This window comes from Anser brachyrhynchus (genome assembly GCF_964034855.1).
Source record: "Anser brachyrhynchus genome assembly, chromosome: 2".
Lineage (NCBI taxonomy): Eukaryota > Metazoa > Chordata > Aves > Anseriformes > Anatidae > Anser > Anser brachyrhynchus.
This window is the reverse complement of record NC_137695.1, coordinates 70574238-70590052: the sequence shown is the minus strand read 5'-3', so window position 1 is coordinate 70590052 and position 15815 is coordinate 70574238.

The window sequence follows — 15815 nt, the reverse complement described above, 5'->3', positions numbered from 1 at the left end:
AGTCCTTGTGCTGGGGACCCCAGAGCTGAACACAGGGCTCCAGGGGGGTCTCACGAGAGCAGAGCAGAGGGGGAGAATCACCTCCCTCACTCTGCTGGCCACAGTTCTCTTGGTGCAGCCCAGGATACAGCTGGCTTTCTGAGCTGCAAGCGCACATTGCTGACTCATGTTGAGCTTCTCATCCACCAACACGCCCAGGTCCTTCTTATCAGGGCTGCTCTCAATCCATTCTCCATCCAGCCTGTATTTGTGCTTGGGATTGCCCCAGCCTGGGATGCACAGCGTCTGCTGGGCTGGTGCGGGACTGTAAGTGCTTGCTGCCCTTTCGCCAGGGCATGCCCCCAGTGACATGTCACAGTTTCTGACCCTTTGGCTGTGCTCAGCCTCTGCTGTGAGCAGTGGCATGTTCAGCTGCATCTAACATCAGAGCCACCTTACCGTGCTTGCTGTGGGGCCTCTTGCCAGTACCTGCACGCCCAGCAGGTCACAGCTGTTCCCCCATCCCCTCTTCTTGGGCCTGACCTTACCCTTACAATTTTTGTTCATCTGATTGCCTCGTGCATGTACTTTTCTTTTTCTTTCTTTCTTTCTTTTCTTTTTTTTTTAAAGACCTTCCCTCAAAAGGTTATGTCCCCATAATATTCACAAGTCCCATGTGTGACTGCACCCTCTGCTCCTACCCAGCCTCATTGCTGCAGAGGTCATTGTTGTTTTATTTTCATTTTTCATTGTCAACATGATTGCCAAGTTGGGGAGTCATTTTCAATCTTAAAGGCGATGGTGGGGAGGAGCTCAAAGGTGTGAAAATAGAAAAAGGCAAGTGTTTTTGCACTCTGGTACAATGCCACGGTGGGACGGACCCACTGCTGCTGAAGAAAGAGGGCATTTCCTTGTGTTCAGAGGGTGGAAAGTACTCAGTTTACACACGTGGTTGGCTGTGTGGGTTATTTTCGGACTTTATTTTGGTCTTTATCTTGCTAGACCCATAAAAACAGTACCGTGTGCTTTCTGTACAGCTAACTGCTAATTACCAGCAACCATCACATACAGAACAAAACCAGGCAGCCGTCCAGACTACATGTTGCTACCTGTGACAGCGAGCAAATCATTTAAAATTCATTGATAGCAAGGGGATGGGAGGGTGGAAGCCACCTGCCTTTCCACACCCATCGCTAAGTATTAGGATGATCTTGTGGGAGCTGGGAGCTGCATCAAGGATACAAGAGGCAAACTCCTCTCCTACCCCAGAAAAAGGGCGTGCCCTTTGTAAAGCTCAGATCCAGTGCAGCTTTGAAAAGAGTAAATGGGAAATAGCTTGTCCTAGGGGTGTCTGACTTGCACATTGACGTGGCTTCTTGCAAAGGTAAAGATTAAAACTGCTGACTGGTCAGCTTGAAAATCCTTTGCACTTAAGTGTGCAAAGAAAAGAGCTTTGGACAGTTTCTGCTTTGAGATAAAATTCTGGAATATGTGGAGACTAGTATGTGCCACCTGCTTTTCATGTCTTCTTTGCAAGGTTACTCTGTGTCTCCTCAAACATCACCTACCAGAGGCTCTGGAAGATTCCTACCAAAAGATGGATTTCCAGGCATTTTTTTTTTTCCCAGATCACTTCAGTTAGTATAGAAGAGAAAAGGAAAACTATTCCACACCAACCAATTCTTACTTCTTTCATGCAGTGTTACAATCATATTCAGCAGGAAATTATCTAAAATTCTTTTTCTTTTTTTTTTCTTTTTTATTTGTTTATTTTTTTCTGAGCTACATTTGTTTCTGAAGACCACTGTTGGATGGAGAGTGTTGAGGCTAGACGACAAGATGTGTGTCAAAGCTGGACCCTCTGTGTTACTTTTATGTATTGTTTTATGTATTGGGTTGATGTTAAATAGTGTTGCTCCAGTATTTGGATAATTAAGAGAGGTGGGCTGAGACCCTCATAGCCAGGGCATAAAAAAACACACTACTCTTGCAGACAGCAGTCTCTGCTATACAGTGGGTAGCTGCAGTGCAGCAAATGCACGCAGCCACTGATATAAGTGGATTTAAATAAAAGATGTATTTGGTTCAGCAGGTGGAGTTGAACCCTTACTGATGTGCTCTGTGATCCAGGATCACAGGCTGCAGACAGACACCATCCTCTGTGTACCTCCCAGGCAGGCTGCAGGACCCCAGGGAGTGGGACAAGGCCTTCAGCTATCCCAGGTGATGCAGGAGCAGGCAGAGGGACAGATTCTTACCCGCACCCCCCCCCCCCCCCCCTTTAATTAGTGAGAACTCCAATAAGCTTATTAAGGACTGAGGGATTTTTATTTCAAGTACTGGGGGTGGGGGTCTGCCTGTAGTTTGCAGTTCTCCAAGACGTGTTAAGATGGCAGACCCAACCCAGGGCCCCACAAATGGTTCAATCTGTCAGAAGAAGGTAAGTTGTCTTGAGCAGGCTGCAGCACAGAAATGTAGTTACCTTATGATCCCAAAATGGATTTCTGTGACAAATTTTATTTTGTGATTAATGAACCTGTTTCACCATGAATTGTTTCTCCAGACTCCATGTTTGTACAAACTGAGGTTGTGTGTCAGTCACTGAAATTAGTCTCCAGGTCTTTTTGCATCTCAGGAGCCCTTGGTACAGCTGTGCAGAAATGGAAGCACTAAAAATTAGGCCTGCAATGTGGAAATGCATTTAAGTTGAGCTTTAAATATAGGAATACATGGCTGATGTCAGACAGTACCTCATCTTGTGGCAAGTCTTCCCAGGTGCCATAGGTGTGGAGTACTTCTTCACAGGCTGTGAAAGATGGAATTAATTTCCTTTCCTTGTATTAATCAGAGGAGACCAGGTCAAACAGTTCCCTCCACACCACCCTTGACCAAGAGGAGACTGGCTGTGCACCAGCAATGAGCTATTTCCAGCTCATGTAGGAGTTCAGAAGAGACAGGATTTTACTTTCGACTGAAGGGATGATGAACACAATGGAAAATACTGCTGCATTAGGTCAGAGCTCTTTTATTGCAGAGGCAGATGGACTGTATTGCCAGAGGAACACTGTGAGGATTTCTGGCTCGTGGCCATGCCCCATCTTACCCCTCCTCTTCTCTAAAGGTGAGCTTGGCAAGAGCTGGCTTCCTGATGTGCCAGAGCTCCCTCAGGATGCGATGGTTGGCCATGGCCGTGAGGGGAGGGGAGAGGCATGGTCATCCTCAGTTGAGGCAGCTTTGTTGGGATGGAGGATGCCTGGAAAATTCGTAACTGCAGATCTGTTTTTAGCTGCAGCAAGATGAAAGGCATATTTTATGAAAGTAATACATTGCAGTGTTACACGTGCAAGTCAGGAGAGAGACAGCATGCATATGAGTGCAATGCTTGCTTGTTTGTATGAATTATTTTATGTGTATAGGATCAAATGTTTGTTACTTATGCAAAGCCTAATAACAGGTCTCGAGACCATGCTATCTGGCTGTGAGCCAAACAGTGGAGGTGTAATATGCTTTGGTATTTTGCTGTGGTTTTCTCTTTTGTTGACATTTTTTTTATGTATACTCTTCTTCAAGGTGAGATGCAGGATGCAGAAGTAGAGCTCTGGTAGTTGGGGTGATTTAAGTGTAGCAGGGAAACAAGATTTAAGAGACTAAAAATACTCTATCAGATTGAGTGTCATAGCTGGAAAGTTACTCAGCTTTCCACCTCTGTAACCCGCTGTCTTGTCGTTTTCCCAACTGAGCCTTCCCAGATGGTCCAATACAGGACACCACTTCTCCCAGCAAGTCTTCCGCTCTGCCCACAGCTGGACAGGACCGAGGTATTCCTGCACTGCTTACGAATCTGGTGACAGAGTGAAGTTAAGATATCAATTTCTTGGATCTGTGATCCAGATTGAGCCAGATTTTTCCTCTTGAAGCTCGTAACCACCCCTGCCACGCTATCATCTGAAGTGGAATTGTGACTGCCCGTCTTTCTAAAAGCTACTTTCTAACTCAGCCACAAAACACAGGTTTGATTTGAGATTAGATGCACCAAGTGTGATTATGCAGTCTACCTTGTGCCAGGGACCAATTATATTATCAAAGCAGTTCCTTGTGACTTTTAAAAGTTTGTCTTTGTGAAAAACGGCCAGCTGTTTTTCAATTATGCAGGATGGAATATGACTTAGAGTATTATTTCTCTGTTACATCTCTTGCAGACACGTTATCCTGGCATATCCAACTTGGTTGTGCTCGCAGTTTTCTTGAGAGGCAGTGGCTTGCTGACCTCTTGACAGTGTCTGAGGACTCTTACGGATGAGAGGAAGGAGTGGAAAACAGCTCCTTGCCTGGTACAGATGAGGACGGCTGCAGCTGTAGTGCTGGCAGTTCCCATCTGGATGTACAGTCTGCTCCCTTGTGCTGGGGGCACAAACTGCATGTTTGCAGGGTTCAAGGAGCTCACATGGGCATCTGAGCCGGGGCCTCAGCTAGGGAAACTGCTGTTTCAGGTAGCTGTAAAGTCTGCTTTTGGCCATGTGTCTCTCCATATCTTCATTGTCCCTGAAATTCTGAATTGCACTGGGTTTTGGCTGCTAAGTATTACACTGTACCACAGCTCCACTGAAGTTTAAGTCCTTAGTTTGGGGTCAAACTGCCCTCTGCTAAATGAACATTAAATTCATAGCAAAGCATGAGCATTGCATGCATAGATATGCTGTTCTACTCCTTCTGGGAACAGTTTTTGTCCCTCTTCCTGCAGGTATTATAAAGAGAGATTACTCAGTAGGTCAGGGGAGAGCAGTTCTGTATTTCATGCACTTTTCTCAAATCCTTGAAAGAAGAACTAAACATATTCCTTTAACGGAATTTAGCTAAAACTTGTAGGAGAAATTATACAGTTCTTTTCTGGTATCCTCATAAGTCCTTGCCTCCCATCATGGCTCATCCAAAATGCATCTCTGTTCAATTCAGGCTCCCTTCCTACCACTGACTCCGTTACACTCCTTCTCCAGATTTTCCTCGCTCTCCATGCAGTTTGGAGTCTGCTGCCATCACAGGCGATGCCCTGTGTGACCCCCTCTCCCCACACCTCCTCACACATTCTTTTCTTATCTGGCTTTTGCCCTGCTCCAGATTCCCTCCCGACCATAGGCCACGCGTGTTTACAGATCCCAACTTTATGCCTTCTAACAAAACTGGCATTCATCCTGACACCGAGTCATATGACCTTCACCTTTTTTTTTTTCCCAAAACCCTCTGTATATGCATGAAGCCTTTACACAGTGGCATCTGAAATGTTTTTCCATCTTCTCCGTGTTTGTCTGCTTGTATGATCAATGTTTATGTTATGTAGTTATTATGCTCTTCTGAATCTGTTCTAGCTGTATTTTGACTAGACTGCGGTGACCTTCAGGCAAAGATTCTGCTCTGCATATTTATACATCACTAAATACTCTGTTGATGCTCAATAAATAAGAAAATTACACATCTTTGAAATTACTTTTATGTGAGGAAGCAGCTTAATAAAAATTTGCAGAGTGAGAAATTGTCCCCCACCCCTGCCCACCTTTGGAGGGGGGTCAATGGGAACTCAGCCACAGGACATTCAGGGCACAATTTTGCAATTATTGTTGCCCCATTGTAGGTTTAGATTATTAGTTCACTTTGTCCTTTTTATATATATCATGTATTGTCTCTGTAAAGTTCCCTCGCTTTCTTAAGCGTTGCAGATTTGAATGACTTCTGGGTTTGTAAACTTGTAAATATTAGTACATTTTTGCCTGTTAAAATGATGTGACCTCAATGAAGCTTAATTTTTTTTTTTCTAAATGGGTCACATGGGGCAATACCACCCCCTTTTAGGGGCGATAGATACTCAGCTTCAGGGAAAGCAGTTGCTGAATTATGCTGAATGTGTGCTGCTATAGTGCTCATGCTTAATGCCTTGTGCTGTTGCAAACTTCAGGCCTGCAGAAACCCCATTGTTTATTGATGGGAGAGGCCCCACCCCAGCTGTAATTAAAGCCTAACTCATGTCATAAATTTGCTGGCATCCCAAGTGAAGCTGGTGTTCCCTGAGAATGAAGGTTATCTCTTTCTTTTGCTGCTGGTCCTTTGAACTTCCTGTGGTCAGGGAATCCTAGTGTTTTAAACTAGAAAACCAATTATGAAACCATCCCTGCTCATCTGGCCAGAGTTCGTGTCTAATTAAATTTAACAGGAGTCATAATTTTAAGAGTGATTTCTCAAAAGCGTTATAACTAAAGACAATTAAGTCTTGAGAGAGAGAGCATGAGACAGGGAGGGGAGAAAAACAGAGGCACTCCTTGGGGCAGGGCACTCCATGAGTATTAAACAGCCATGACTCATTCCTGCCTCTAGTCCCAGCAGAAGAAATACCTTTTGAATAAGTTCTGCCTGCTAGATAAAAACTTGTTTGCTGGTGCAAAAATCATACAGTGCATGTTAGAACAAGAACCTTGATGGGCTATTCCCAGTAAAAACAATTACACAGAAGTGGACTTTTTTTTTTTTTTCCAATCTGTTGGAATAAATTGGGTGCATTTTCTTTTTTAGCTGTGGAATCTTGTCAAGGTCTGCAAAAAAAGGGGAGAAAGGGGAAGGAAACGCAGACCAAAGAACAAATGAACGAATGAATCCTTGTGGAGCAGGATGTTTTTATTTTTCTTATGTATGAAATGTATAGTAGTATGTATGGAACAAATCCATCAGCCCATTTGACAGGCAAAACCTGAACTTCTTGAGGACATGTGAAGCTAGAAAGGAGACTGCAGCAATGTAGAACACGACCATGGGGGGACCTCTAGCTCTTACTTCTTGTGTATTTATTCTAAAGCAGCTCTGCATGCAGTACTGAAGCCTGACAGGCATCCTCTGAAGCCAGGGAATCCCACAGACTTCTCAGAAGTGATGCCACAGAGGACAGCGTCTGTACAATTGAAGGACCCAACCTTCCATGAACGTTCAGAAAATCAGGTTTTATGACAGGATTGTAGGGAAACCTCCTGTTGCTGCTATGGGGTGATTCCTGTCTTTACTAGTGACATGAGGATTGTAGAGGAAACAGTATTTTCACCACAAAATTGGCTCAGAGCAAGGTAGGTTGGAGCAGTGGTTAAAATGGAGCCAGCCAGCCGACACAGGTGTACCGTCATTACGGCGTTGGTGGAGATGGGCTGATGCTAAAGCAGCACTGGAATGCTTCGATGGGAGGTCTCAAGGCAGGAGGCCTACGCAGGGTGATGCAGGCCTGTTGTGCTCCTTGTAAACTCACTCCGGCAGCTGTGTCCACACTGGGGACACGGGATCCTTACAGAGGGTGGGGAGGTGGCGGCAGGACGGGTTGCTGACGTTATGCGTCCTTTCAGTGATTATCATCTGCGAGGCAGAGCGTGCCCACACTGCAGCTGAGGTGCACCTGCAACATGGGTGGACTCAGCTGGGCTCCTTTCAACGGAGCCGGCTTGGGTGGTAATGGCAGCGAGACGACAGCAGCGCAACATCAGCATGGAGCTGCCCCAGCCTGCTCGGGACCTTGGAAGCATATTTAGGTCACCAACCACGATAAATCCTTGCTGCTGGAGTTTTGCTGCTCCTAGTATCTGTTTGGAGCTAACGCACAACTCCTGAACAAGCCCACAGCTGGGCAGTCAACCCCAGACAGAGGGTCTAGTAATGGTCCAGTGCAACCACATGTGGGCCCTGCCTCTTTCTGTTAGTCATCTAGCCAGAAAAGAAACGCATATTCTCCCTTTAAAATAGGACCAGTTGTGGTATATCTGCAAGTTTCTTTGATCACCTCCTTGCAGTGCTGTTTTTTTCCCTTCCTGAAAAATCAAAGGTTTCAGCCATTCAGTGCTGTAGCTCCTCTGGCTGCTCAGCAGCTTCCCCTGGAGCAGCTTTCCAGCTGCCCTGTAAAAAAAATGCTTCATCTACTCTAGATGAAGCAACACAGCAAAGTGAGTATCTTAGTACGACACAGCTAAAAGCAAACCTATGTAATCAGTGGGCTGCTGAGGAAGTAAACCCTGATCACCTAGAAAAGAAAAATCTGAGCTACTATCTGGTAGAGCATCTTGTGTCCTTGCAGCAAGGACTTGGGAATTTTGTGCCCTTTGGGAGGGTGCTCATTGACTTTCTCTGTGCAGGAGCCTGGGGGAAAACCAGTATGTATATGGTATGGACAATCGGGCCCGGGAGTGAACCACAATGATATTCTGCATGTATCCTAAGGATGATGCCTGGTAGTTTTACAATGTATATTGTTGTAAACGATGAACATGAATCTTAAATTGTGAATTAATTTACTTTTCATTTATTCCTAAGAACTTAGCTTTTTTTTTTTTTTCTCCTCTCCTTGTTATGTTACTACTGTTAGCTTAGCTATTAAGTTGTCTCATATGATCCCTTGGAGATGCTAAAATACAGGGTAGATTTTGGGAAAGTATTTCATCAGTGTTCTTTCTGGGAGATTTATGGTGAGCTCTAATGTTTTAATGTGCTTGAATGTGGAAATAACTAACATGCACACCTATAACCCTTATTCTTCTATTACAGAAACAGTGCTTAACAATGCTGACACCTCCACCTTCTCCTAAAAGCAATTCAGCGAGAATTATTATTTTTTTTAAAAAGAAAGAAAGAAAGAAAAAAAGAAAGAAAGAAAAAATCCCTAGGGAAAGTATTGCCTTCAGCCATCCAAAAGGCAAAAGTATCGGGATTTCCACTGAGCCAGCTAGAATTGTATGTATGCTGCTGAATAATGAAGAAGGTGATTTTATGCCTTTTGGAATAAGTAACATTCCAGGGCAGGTATGGTGTTCGTGCTTCTATCAAACCTCCTTGAGGGACAGTGGTGAAAGCTTTGTTACATGAACAAGAAGAGGGTGCTTGGGAATGGCCAACGTGGATCTACGAAGATTAAATCATGAACCACAGGTCATGTAAGCTTCGTGAGACCTCTAGAGGTATCTTGTCCCACCCATGTCCAAGGTAGAAGAGGCTGCCCAGGGCTTTGTCCAGTTGGGTTTTGAGTATCTCCAAGGTGGAAATTCCACAGTCTCTCTGGGCACCTGTTCCAGTGTTTACTCTTATGGTAGATTTATTTTCTCTAGTATTGAGTGGGAATTTCCCCTGCTTGACCAACCTGTTTTTTTTTTTTCTTTTTTTTTTTTTTTTTTTTGTGTGTGATAAGGGAAGAACAGTGGTTGTTATCTGCCTTGGCTTTAACTTAGCTTTAGACATGATCTCCCACAGCATCTTTGTATCCTAGCTGAAACATTCTGGTCTGGAAAGATGGATTAATAGATGTGTAAAAAAACGAAAAAACTGTCTTGTTTGCTGAGTTTAAAGGGTTCTTGTTGTATTTGGAGGCCTTTACATGCCAGAATAGATACCAGAGAACTCTGCTTGTATCTGATTTATTATCTTTGTTAGTGATGTGTAGGCTGAACAAGAACTTGCACTCACCAAATCTGCAGCTGACACCAAACTGGGGAGAGCAGTCGTCATGCTTCAGGGTGGGGCTGTCACTCAGAGGGACCTGGACAGCTGGGGGAATGGGCCACCAGGAACCTTATGAAGTCCTCCAACTGGGATGGGATAGCTCCTTGCAACAGCTCTGCAGAAAAGGTCTTAAGGATGCTGATGAGCAATAAGCTACACATGAGCCAGCAGTGTGCTCTGGCAGCAAGGAAAATCAAGAGCCTGAAGCAGACTGGACTGTATCAGCAGAGCAGGAGAGGAGTGGTTATTGCGATTATCCCCCTCTGTGCAGTATTCAATAGATCCTATTTACAGCATTGCATCCAAGTTTCAGCCCTGGTCCAAGATCTAAGTTAATAAACTTGCTGCTAAGCCCCTCAGATGGTAGGGATTTGGAGATCAGCCCTGTGAGGAAAGGTTGAGGGACCAGTGCTTGTCCAACCCAGGGATGAGACATCTTTGGGGGGGCTAAGAGTAGCCTGCCAGTACCTATGAGGCGGTTATCAGAGCCACCAAAGCTCTTCACAGTGGCACAGTGACAACAGACAGTGCGCATAAATTGAAATGAGAGGGTTGAACTGGGTATAAAGAGGAACCTTTCTCCATGAGGACAACAAGGATTGGAACAGGCTGCACAGTTAGGTTGTGCAGGCACTATCCTTTCAGGTTTTCAAGACTTCTCTGGACAAAACCCTGAGCAATCTGGCCTGATCTCATAGCTAATGAGCTTTCTGCAGGAGTTTAAACACAGACCTCCAGAGGCCACTTCCAGCCTGAACCATTCTGTGATTTCTTGCTCAAACTGGAAAGGGAGACTTATCTTGTTTTGTACAAAGTCATTTGGAGGTGATTTCCCAGGAATCCACACAGAAAATAAGACCTCAGAACTGTTGCAACAAAGTTAATGTTAATCCTTTTTCTTCCCTGTTTCCCATCAAAGTCTGTATCATGTTGATATTGGTCTTGCTGGTTCTGATGCTGCTAATCATGCAAAAGATTAGCATTTTTATGGAAACAGCTGACTGCGTCCTAAAGGAACCTAGTTCTTCCTAACACAGAAATGGATCTGAACAGAAAAACAGTAAATAAAGTAATAATTTTATTTCCTACGTGTCTGTCTCAGAGCTACTTAGAGAGAGAAGATACTGTAGATACCCACAAACCTGTCTAAATCACATGGAGAGCTGTGGAGAAAGCATTAATGCAAAGTAGTTTCTTTAGCATCTCATATCATATTAGGGCTCTAATCCTCTGGTCTTTTTATCAGACTTTTATAATTACATGGAGCAGAGAATGAGAAGGTGGAAAACTAAATGAAATTGATTCTGGTATTTCAACTACAAGGATGGTGTAGGTGTTTGGGGGTAGGAAGTGAAGCGCACCAGCTTCTTGAACACTGAGTAGCAATGCTGGAGCAATAATTGAGGACTGAGAAGGAGAAGAATGTTCCAGTGCAAGCCTGAGTGATATTTAGGCATCACTGGAATTTGGTCTAGGAGAACACTTCCATGTCTACACTGTCACATCTCGAGAGGTGTGGTAATCAGAGATGTTTCACGATCCCCAGTGGCTGCCATGTAATATTGTGGTTCTGCTGATGGCAGCTACTCAAGTTTTAAATGGGTTATAGTGATGTTTGTGCTTTTGCAATGGAGAAGAATATAGATGTAATAAAAGACCCTCTCATTTTTGCATTTCTGTTCAACATGACTCAGCTGGATGGAAGAGAAAGATTGGCTTCAACTTTTCGCTTCTGAATTTATCTTTAGGGACTTGTGGATGTGTGTGTGTGGAGGCTGCCTCTCTTTTCCCTTACTTGTAATGCAAACTTTATAGTAACAAATTCCACGTTAAATGATCACAATAAAAAAGACTCCTAGGAATCTTTCTTAAGTCAGGTTTTACACGTTTGAAAATGCTTTTACAACACAAAGCAATTCTTAATGCTGCCCTCGCTGAGTAGCCAGAGATTCCTTTGGTTGTATACCCAATGTACCGGTTGGGTATACATGCAAGTACGTCTGGAATACACAATGCTGTGATAACATCTGGAGTTTGTAGAGTGGGAATCTTGGTAAGGAGGTTTCCAATTCTATGAGGAGATAAATCACCCTCTATAGCCTTGGGGGTTTTGGAGAAGAAAATATTCTTGTAAGGATGACACCTCCACTTCTCAGCTGAGAGAAGCAGAGCTTCTGGCACAGCAAAGAACTGAATCTTTATCTTCCCTGTTTGTTATCAAAATAGCTGTGGCATGACCCACAAATTGAACATGAAACGACAAGTCTGCTTGCGAAAACTAATGCAAACTGAGTTAATTGGCATTCTTTTGTATATATTAGATCCAATTCTCCATTGTCCTCCACAGCCTGCAGCCATTATACACCATAAAAGTTCAGTGTAGGGGACATGTGCATGCAAATCTGTTTAAAAACTCTTGCTTTTCTCCATTAATTGGTAAAGATACTTAGACCTTTATAACTGCTCTGATCTGGTATTCACTCTTACAGGTTACAAAGTATTTTTAATTATGGTGGTAATATTTTAATGAGACCATCAGTGCCTCAAGCCAATACCATAAGCCAGTTGTTTGACATGCTGGGATGACAAGCGTCTGTTATAATGTGCAACCTTGCTAATGGAAGATTCACATTAATGAGGGGAAACCCTGGGTGTCTACGGGGCTAGTGTAGCAGCTCCCATTTGACCCTTCGTTCCCATTTCCAGGAATGAAGGCATAAGCAGAAGAAAGGGATGGGTGTCAATAAAATCATCATGCTCCTCATCCCCTTGGGCTTGCAGATACATGGGTGTAAATTAGAGCAGCCCTGGTGTGAAAGCAACTGTAGATCCCTTGAGAGCTTTCTGTCCCACTTCTCACCTGGTGCTGCATACAGCCCAGCTGCACTGCGGTGTCTAGAGCCAAATATCAAACCAAATAATGAGGGAGGATGCACCCTGCCATAAGTTCATGTTTTGTTAAAATAATTCATCCTCACAAATGAATGCATACTGCATGCACATCATGTGGCTGAAAAGACACACTTTTGACCCACTACTATAGAATAGCTAGTCAGAAATAGCCTTGTATTGCTGTCAGCACTATCAAGTATCTTTCTGTAAACTTCTCAAGCTCTGGCAAATGTCAGTAAGCATTGATGAAATAGTGTTGTGAAGTGAGTTTTTAAATGAATGGGAAGAATAATCGACCTTGTACTATCACTGCTAGGTTGCTCTGCTTGCAGCAACATGAAAACAAGAGTTGTGTAGAAATATTGTGTGCTTGCTGTCAGTCATGGTGGGACCATGGTGGGAAAAGGCTGTTGCATGTTGGTGTCCTCCATCTGAAGCAAAACAGCATCCTGAAACTTTTTGTCTGAGTAGTCAGTCAGGTTTGGCAAGGCTGACACATCCATCACCACACCCTTTACTTTTGCATGGTATAGAAGGAATTGTGCAGTCCTAGGATGCATTTCCCCTTGAATTAAAAGACTTTTTCATTTGTTTATTTATTTTTTATTCTACCAGAAACTGGTAGCATAACACTCCACTGAATGTCTAAAAGGAGCACAGCTGCTGTTCAGGGCCCTGGGAATGACAGCTCTTGGCATGCAGTCTGGGGCTTGACAAGTCACAGGTTCATGCTGAGAGCTTTGTGTCAGTCACTCCCTGCCCTCCCCAACCCCTTCATGCACTCATTGGGGCATATCTATTTTTTTAAATGGATTGTGCTGCAGGGCATTATAAATCTGCCCATAATTAGGCACCAGTTGAGTGGATTTAAGATATCTTCCCCATGACAGAGATATCTTTGAGTGAGTTGTCTGAGCCTTCTAGCTTTGTTACTGATGACATTTCAGACCGTCTCTGCAGTTGCTGTAGAGGTGTTGCTACTGGTGCCAGCTGATGAGCCTCTCTCCCCATTGAGAAGAGCTCACACTGAAAACTTGGGAGTGTTAACTGAATTCTTGAGACCGAGTGAAGCGAGGGGGTGGAAATTCCTAGGACTGGCCTTCACTTCCTCAGAAACACGGACTTCACGAGTGCTGCCACTCAGCTTAAGCTTTCACTTCCCAGGCATCTGTTGCACAGGGGTGGTAATGCGCAGCAATCATGCTACAAAGATGCATAGCTAGATAAGGGGCTTGCACGTGCAAACTTGTCCTTACTACCCAGAACTGTAGGAGTTAGGAACACAGAAGTCACATTCTGTCTTACCTTGATGATTCAATCTTTGTTTGGAATTCTAGACCTGATTTTTTGTAAGCAACAATAACAAAAATCAGTTTCCAGGTCATATTCACCTTTGTGCTTTGAATGTTAGCTACTATTGGTTATCAGAGTATTTCAGCTATTTCAAATGTATTTGGTTCTCCAAGCAAGGAGGGCATCAAAGAGAGGATGGCATTAAGTATGCTCAGAGCATGTCATGTGAAGTAGGAGGGGATGACAGTTACTGTTAAAAGTTAATTAACAAGCCATTGAGGGGAATTTCCGCATGCCTTAGGAATTCAGTTTATAAGTTAAAAATAGATCTCTCCCTGGTACAGACAGAGACAGTCACCTCAGGAAGCTCCATAAATAATTAAAGAACCACTATCCAGTAGCCTAAGCCAGAAACAGAGGTTTTGGGTACATTACTTGGGGTTGGGAGAGCCTTTTACAAAACCTAGAGAAAGAGATTATGCCTACCCCCAGTATTATGTATCAAGGAGCTTCCCTCTGTCTGCTAAAGCAGTGTTCAAGGCACAACTGTATCATTGCCTCCTTGGAGTTGCTTTCTGCTAACCTCCTCTTGGTACATGCAGTTCCAGAGGTGGTGGGTTAGGACACAGTGCTGTAGAATGCCCCTTGGCTCTGACTTGGTTTAAGGAGCCAGGAGGGAATATTACATCTACTTCAGACTGACTTGCCTAAAGACGTTCTCTGGAGACCCAGACAGCTTTCATGGGATCCATGTCTTAAGAAGCCGAATTTCTGTCCCCTTCTGCTAAGGGATATGAGCAAGAAACTCCAAATTACTGCATTTCATTCTCTTCTGCATCGAGTTCTCCTTGGGAGGAAAATGAAACACTGAGGCCTGCAGAGTTTACTGGACATTTGCTCTCAGAAACTCCTTGAAGTAAAAGAAAGTAAAGGAACTTAGGATGTGGCCTCTGGTATGTCAGGATTGGCCCTTTCCAGAAGTAGGTGAGCAAGGTTGAAGTGGTATCTTCCAGTTATGACAGCAATATTTTCCCACAGTAAGTAGAATTTTAAGCAATACCCATGTGACTTGTTACTTCTTCAAGATAACCAATTCCACCCTGAGTAGGATCCAAACAAAATTTACTTTGTTTCAGCAAAATAAAAATAGTTGTATTTACTTATTTCTATTTCTTATGCATGAAGATAGTTCAGATGGAAGCATTGAGCTGTTTTCAGTATCCATTCAGTCTTATCCTCTCCTCTTAATTTCAGTGGGGCTAATTGTGCAAGTAGGACCAGCAGATTTGCTATTTAAGCACATTTTTCTACATGTCCAGGTAACAATGACTCATTCAGACCTCTGGGTGTATCACATATATGCTGTCTCCATCACAAATAATGGAGTGTCTCACTGAGCTGGCACACTAGTCCAAGCTGAAAGGTGGGGCTGATTGGAGGTGGTGCTAAAACTCAGGAAAAACACTAGATTATCATAATACTTTCGTATTTCTAAATACAAATACATTCAAACGGACAACTTTCAAAGAGACCTGCTCAAAAAATGCTTTTTGTTTGTATGTCTAAATACAAGTGTCCAACTTGATGCCTCACCACTTGAAAAATCTGACCTTTAGGTATGCTGGTAGCACTAATGCAGTGGTCTATATTTCTGTTTCAAAAAGTTTGAACTGGAGTGTCAAGGCACAAAGTTCAAGTTTCCCTCATTCTGCATCTCCCTCCTAGTCTAAATCACTCCTCTTTCCTACCTTTTTACTTCCTTCTTTATAGCACCGAACCTATGTATTTTTTTTTCTTACTCATCCTTACTGCTTTTGTATTCTGCTCCCTAATGACTTGGAATGTAACGTCAAATCATCAACTCGTACAGATATAATCTTAATTCAAAAAAGCAGCCCAAGTCCACATATATACACACAGATATATGTATGTATGTGTGTATATATATATGCACTGATATGTAATGATTCATGTTATACATAGTATAGAATATATATTACAATATAGAAGTCACTGTATGACTTCACAGATAATAGGCAACTTGCATTCTGCCACTTTGTAGTGCTCCATACAGCTCCGAGCGGTGCTGTCAGCATGCCTTTTTTGGGACCAGTTTGCTTGGAAGAGCTCTTATGCCTCCACTA